Raw genomic sequence first — 6869 nt, forward strand, 5'->3', positions numbered from 1 at the left:
ATACCTTTTATTTCTTTTTGTTGTCTGATTGCTGTTGCTAGGACTTCTAATACTATGTTGAACAACAGTGGCAAGAGTGGGCATCCTTGACGTGTTCCTGATCTTAAGGGAAATGCTCTCAGCTTTTCCCCATTGAGGATAGAGTTCTTTATATATTCTTGACACAACTCCATTGTCAGATCATGATTTTCAAATATATTCTTCCATTATGTGGGATTTCTTCATTTTTTTTTTTAAAACAAGGAAGCCATACGTGTATAAACTATTTATTAACAGATAAGGCCTACAGATTTATTTCTTCTTGGACATAGTCACAGTGCAGCCATATTGGCCTGTGGTCTTGGTGTGCTGGCCTGGGACACAAAGTCCCCAGAAGTGACACAGCCCTCTGTGGGCTCAAATCTTCTTCATCCTAAGTCTTCATGAAGTTTGTTGTCCAGACCACTGGCCAGGACCTAGCTGTATTTTCTATCCTTCACATCATTTTCTATGTTCCAGAACCAGTCTGGGATCTTATACTGGTGTGGATTCTGCATAATGGTGATCACACATTCCACCTCACCCTCAAGGAGCTCTCCAGACCCCTTGGTGAGGTCAATGTCTGCTTTCCTCAATACCACATATCTTTGCCCCACACCCTTAATTGCAGTGATGGCAAAGGCTATTTTCCAACCGCCCATCAATACTGGTGTTGAGTACTCACAAAATATGCTGGAATTCTCAGCGATCACTAAAAACATGGCAGTGGTTCTAGTGGCAGCATGCAGGCCTCCTTTGGAAGACCTCTTTTCACTTTCCTGATGCTGTCCTTTGACACACAAAGTGTTTAATTTTAATTAAGTCCAATTTATCTATTTTCTTTTGTTACTTGTGTTTTTGGTATTATATTTAAGAAATCACTACATATGGGGCAACCTGCCTGGCTCATTAGGTAGAACATGCAACTCTTGATTTCTGGGTCATGACCTCAAGTCCCATGTTGGGCATAGAAATTACTTAAAAAAAAATAAAATAGGGCTGCCTGGGTGGCTTAGTTGGTTAAGGGTCTGCCTTCAGCTCCGGTCATGATTTCAGGGTCCTGGGATCAAGCCCCATGTCAAGCTCCCTGCTCAGTGGGGAGTCTGTTTCTGCCCCTCTCCCTGCTCCTTCTCTCTCTCACTCACTCTCTCTCAAACAAATAAAATCTTTAAATAAAGAAATAAAATAAAAATCACTGTCTAACCCAATGTCACAAAGATTTACTCCTGTGTTTTCTAAAAAGTGTTTTATTGCTCTTGCTCTTATGTTTGGGTCTTTGATGCATTTTGCGTTCATTTTTGTGTATGGTGTGAGGTAGGGGTTCAAATTCATTCTTTTGCATGCGGAAATCTAGTTGTCCAGCACCATTTGTTTTTTTGTTTGTTTTTGTTTTTGTTGGGGTTTTTTGTTTTTTTGTTTTTTTTAAGATTTTATTTATTTGACAGAGAGAGCAAGAGAGCACAAGCAGGGGGAACAGTAGAGGGAGAGGGAGAAGCAGGTTCCCCGCCAAGCAGGGAGCCCAATGTGGGGCTCGATCCTAGGACCCTGAGATCATGACCTGAGCCAAAGGCAGACACTTAACCATGAGTGACCCAGGCGCCCTGTCCAGCACCATTTGTTGAAAAGACCATTCTTTCCCCCACTGAGTGGTCTTCACACCATTGTTGAGAATCAACTGACCATAAATGTGAGGGTTTATTTCTGGACTCTTAATTCCATTGATCTATGTTATTCTTATGCCAGTACCACACTGACTTGATTACTGTAGTTTTATAGATTTTAAAATTGGGAACTGTGGGTGCCTAGGTGGCACAGTTGGTTGGGCAGCCGACTCTTGGTTTTAGTTCAGGTCGTGTTCTCAGGGTTATGGAATCAAGCCCCGCATTGGGCTCTGCACTCAGCATAGAATCTACATAAGACTCTCCCTTTCTCTTTGCCCCTCTCCCCAGCTCGCATGCACATGCACTCTCTCTCTCTCAAATAAATAATTTTTTTTTTTAATTGGGAAGTGTGAGTCCTTTAAATTTGTTCTTCTTTGTCAAGATTGTCTTGGCTATTCTGAGTACCCTATACTTCCACATAGATTTTAGGATCACCTTGTAGATTTCTGCAAAAAAGGCAGATGGGATTTTTATAGGGAATGCACTTAATCTGCACATCACTTGGGGAAATATTGCCATTTTAATGCTGTTAAGTCGGGTGCCTGGGTGGCTCAGTCGGTTAAGCGACTGCCTTTGGCTCAGGTCATGATCCTGGAGTCCCAGGATCGAGTCCCGCATCGGGCTCCCTGCTCAGCGGGGAGTCTGCTTCTCCCTCTGACCCTCCTCCCTCTCATGTTTTCTGTCTCTCATTCTCTCTCTCAAATAAATAAATAAAATCTTAAAAAAAAAAAAAATACTGTTAAGTCTTCTGGTCCATGAACATGGAATATCAAAATTAGACTTACTCTTATTTTAAAATTACATTCCTTAGACTGCTCAGTCCAACTGCTAAAACAAAATAACCAAAAAACAAAACAAAACAAAACAAAAAACCTCAACCCCAAAGAACTGAATCCATTCCAACTTTACTTGATGCTGGAGTTCAAAAGAAAGAAAAATGACCAGTTACATAGAGATCCCAACAATATTTTTTAGAATGTTTGCCCTTTAAATCTAACCATTACCCTCTTCTCCCCTCCCATTTCCACTTTCTACTTATTTGGCCGATTACTTTCCAATACATATTTTTCTTTTAGTCTATTCTATCATTACTTTCTCCTCCTCATCTTTCAAAAACTATTTTTTCTTGTGTCTAATCTAAAAATGAGCACTAATGACTTTCTATATGCATGATTTGGCAAAATATAACTATCAAGGTTAATTTGATTTTTCCTTTTATGATGACTAACGCTAGAGAACAATAATCTTAGTAATTTTCATCTTCATCAAAGTGATATTCTTTATGCAATTCTACAAGTACAATGAATATTAATAATAAATTTTTCCTACCAATTGCTGACCCAAGTCTATAGTAAGTTGAACCATTAGCATGGCAGTTTTTGAACTTCCACTATGGCAAACTTAGCCAATGATGGCATGGAAATGCCAAATGGATAATCATGGAATGGGAAGCCACATACAATAATATGCCTTCTCTTATTTAACAGTCAGAGCTAACCTATTTTTTTACTCTTGCAAAATGACAACACAAAGTCAGGTTTTCTGTGTTACCTGGACCACCTACTATTTCTTAGCAATCCTGTTCTTTATCCACAAAATAGTACCACATCCTCATTATAAATCATCAATTATTTCTCAACTAGAATTTCAACAAATCACATTTCAGATTGCTACAGGTAACTTTTACACTATTAATCATTTAAAATAATGCATGTCAGGGGCACCTGGCTGGCTCAGTCAGTAGAGCATGTGACTCTTGATCTCAGGTCCATGAGTTCAAGCCCCACACAGGGCACAGAGCTTACTTAATTAAAAAAAAAAAAAAAATCCCACTAAAATAATAAATGTTTTTCAAACTGAAATATCCTCTCTTAGAGATGAGAGAGAGAGAGAGAGGAGGAGGAGGCAACAGAGGGAGAGAGAGAATCTCAAGCAGACTCCATACTGAGTGTGGATCCTGACATGGGGCTCCATCTCAGGACCCTGAGATCATGACCAGAGCCAAAATTAAGAGTCAGACACTTAACTGACTGAGGCATCCAGGCGCCCCACACTTTTATTACTTTTAATAATACTTACAAATGCACTGTCGAATACCTATGTAGTAGCCTAGATTTAGCAGGCCTTCCCAATACAACTGTGTGGTGTGAGAGACTCTTTCACTATTCCTCAAGCACTCACAGGGATGTCTTAGATCACAGAAAAGTAAGAGAGACAGGAAGAGGTTTGAGGTTTTTGCTTGTGGCTTTTCTTTGTGGGTTTTGGGTTTGGGGGAGGGTGGGTTTGTCTATGCTTTGGGGTTTGTTTGCAGGGTTTTTTTGATTTTGTTTGTTTGGGTTTGGTGTTTTATTTGCTTTCTGTTTTTTGGCCTGCTTTTAAATGTAGTTATTTAGCAGAAGAAGATAAACAACAAATATCAAATCCCCACCACATGTAAGGCATTGTTCTTAGTATCTATCAACATTTTCTTTAACAGTTCTTTGGGATGGAGATTACCGTTCCATTATACATACAGGAACACTGTGATGTATAACAGTGAAGACTGTCAAAACTCTTACAACTAGTAAGTAGAAGAGCCAAAACCTAGAAACTTGAACAGACTACCACTAAATGATGAGATTAAAAGACTTATCCAAAACTCAACTATTTTTCTTCTACAGACTAGCAATGAACTAGTGATAAACAATGACAATATGAAATTAAAAAACAAAAACAGTTCCATATAGAATAGCATCACATAAAATAAAATACTTAGGAATAAATTTTTGAAAGAAGTGCAAGACTTGGACCTGAAAACTACAAAACACCATTGAAAGGACAGATTAAACACAATCTCTATAAAAATCCCAGCTAATTTTTGGCAAAAATTTAAAAACTGATCGTAAAATCCATATGTAAGGGACTGAGAAAAGCCAAAACAGCCTTGAAAAAAAACAAAGTTACAAATACATTTAATTTCAAAACCTATTACAGAGCTACTATAATCAAATAGTTTTGTACTGGCATAAGGATAGACAATAGAATAGAATTGAGAGTCCAAAAGTAAAACCTAACGTATAGTCAGCTGGGTTTCAATAGGGTGCAAAGACCATTCAATGGGATAAAAACAATCCTTTCAATATATAGTGCTGGGACAACTGGATCACTACATGCAAAAGAATGAACTGGGTCACTACCTGACACCACACACAAAAATTAACTCAAAATGGATCAAAAACCTAAATATAAGGGCTAAAAACAGAAAATTCTTAGAAGAAAGCATAGGGGTAAATCTTCATGACCTTGGATTTTGCAATGGATTCTTAGCTATGACACCAAAAGCATGAACAACAAAAGATAAAACAGATAAATTGGACTTCATCACAATTAAATTTTTTTTTTCTGGCAACAAAGTACATTATCAAAAAAGTGAACGACAACAGACAGGAGAAAATATTTGTGAATCAAATATCTGACTAGGGTTTAGTATCCAGAATATTTAAATAACTCCTACAACTCAATATAAGACAAATAACAATTAAAAAATGAACCCAAAAAATGGACAAAGGCTTTTAAGACATTTCTCCAAAGAAGATATACAAATGGCCAATAAGCACCAAAAATATCCCCAACATCATTAGTCATCAAGGAAATGTAAATCAAAATTGCAATGAGATACCATTTTATACCTACTAGGATGGCTAAAGTTAAAAAAAAAAAAAAAGACAATAACAAGAATTGGCAAGGATGTAGAGAAACTGGAACCCTCATAATTTGCTGGTGGAGGGCGCCTGGGTGGCTCAGTTGGTTAAGCGACTGCTTTCAGCTCAGGTCATGATCCTGGAGTCCCTGGATCGAGTCCCGCATCAGGCTCCCTGCTCGGCAGGGAGCCTGCTTCTCCCTCTGACCCTCCCCCCTCTCATGTGCTCTCTCTCTCTCGTTCTCTCTGTCTCTTATTTATTTGAGAGGGGGGAGGGTCAGAATAAATAAAATCTTAAAAAAAAAAATTTGCTGGTGGAAATGTAAAACAATGTAGTACCTTAGGAACAGTCTGTCAGCTCCACAAAAAGTTAGAAAAGAGTTACCATATGACCCAGCAATTAGGATATACCCAAGAGAAATTAAAACATACATCCACACTAAAACTTACACATAAACGTTCACAGCAGCATTATTCATAATAACCAAACAGTGGAAAAAACCTACATGTCTATCAAGGGATAAATAAATAAACAAGTGGCACCTGGGTGGCTCAGTTGGTTAAGCATCTGACTGCAGCTCAGGTCATGATCTTGGGGTCCTAGGGTCAAGCCCTGCATTGGACTCCTCACTCAGGGCGGGGCGGGGGGGCGAGGTTGAACTTGTCCCTCTGCCCCTCCCCATGCTCCTATTCCATCTCTCTCTCTCTTTCTCTCCCTCTCTCAAATAAATAAAATCTTTTTAAACAATGGATAAACAAAATGTAGTATATCCATTCAATGGAATATTACCCAGTAAGAAAAAGGAATGAAGTACTTATACATGCTACAACATGGATGAACCTTAAAAATCATTGGTCTAGGGGCGCCTGGGTGGCTCAGCTGGTTAAGCGACTGCCTTCGGCTCAGGTCATGATCCTGGAGTCCCGGGATTGAGTCCCGCATCAGGCTTCCTGCTCAGCAGGGAGTCTGCTTCTCCCTCTGACCCTCCTCCCTCTCATATGCTCTCTCTCTCTCTCATTCTCACTCTCTCAAATAAATAAAAAAAATCTTAAAAAAAAAAAAAAAAAAAAAAATCATTGGTCTAAGTGAGAAGCCAGACTACATATTGTAAGATTACATCATGTGAAATGTCCAGAATAACGAAATTTGTACAGACAGAAAGTAGGTTATTGCTAGCAGGTGGGAGAAAAGTGAACAAGGAATGTTAATGTGTATGGAATTTCTTTGAAATATGATGAGCAGATAATGGTGATGTTGGACATATAGTGAATATTCACTATAAACCATGAAATTGTACATCAAAATGGTTGATTTGGGGCGCCTGGGTGGCTCAGATGGTTAAGCGTCTGCCTTCGGCTCAGGTCATGATCCCAGGGTCCCGGGATCGAGCCCCACATCGGGCTCCCTGCTCAGCGGGAAGCCTGCTTCTCCCTCTCCCACTCCCCCTGCTTGTGTCCCCTCTCTCTCTGTCTCTCTCTCTCTCTGTCAAATAAATAAATAAAATCTTTAA

The 6869-nt window shown here is 39.1% G+C and overlaps 1 pseudogene; it reads right to left on the reverse strand.

The window, feature by feature from the left end:
- Positions 1-6: 6 nt before the first annotated feature.
- Positions 7-719, reverse strand: LOC102741505 (small ribosomal subunit protein uS13 pseudogene; annotated as a pseudogene).
- Between the last annotated feature and the right edge of the window lie 6150 nt (positions 720-6869).

Source organism: Leptonychotes weddellii, unplaced genomic scaffold (genome assembly GCF_054177405.1).
Source record: "Leptonychotes weddellii isolate Sample4059 unplaced genomic scaffold, ASM5417740v2 HiC_scaffold_11355, whole genome shotgun sequence".
Taxonomy (NCBI): domain Eukaryota; kingdom Metazoa; phylum Chordata; class Mammalia; order Carnivora; family Phocidae; genus Leptonychotes; species Leptonychotes weddellii.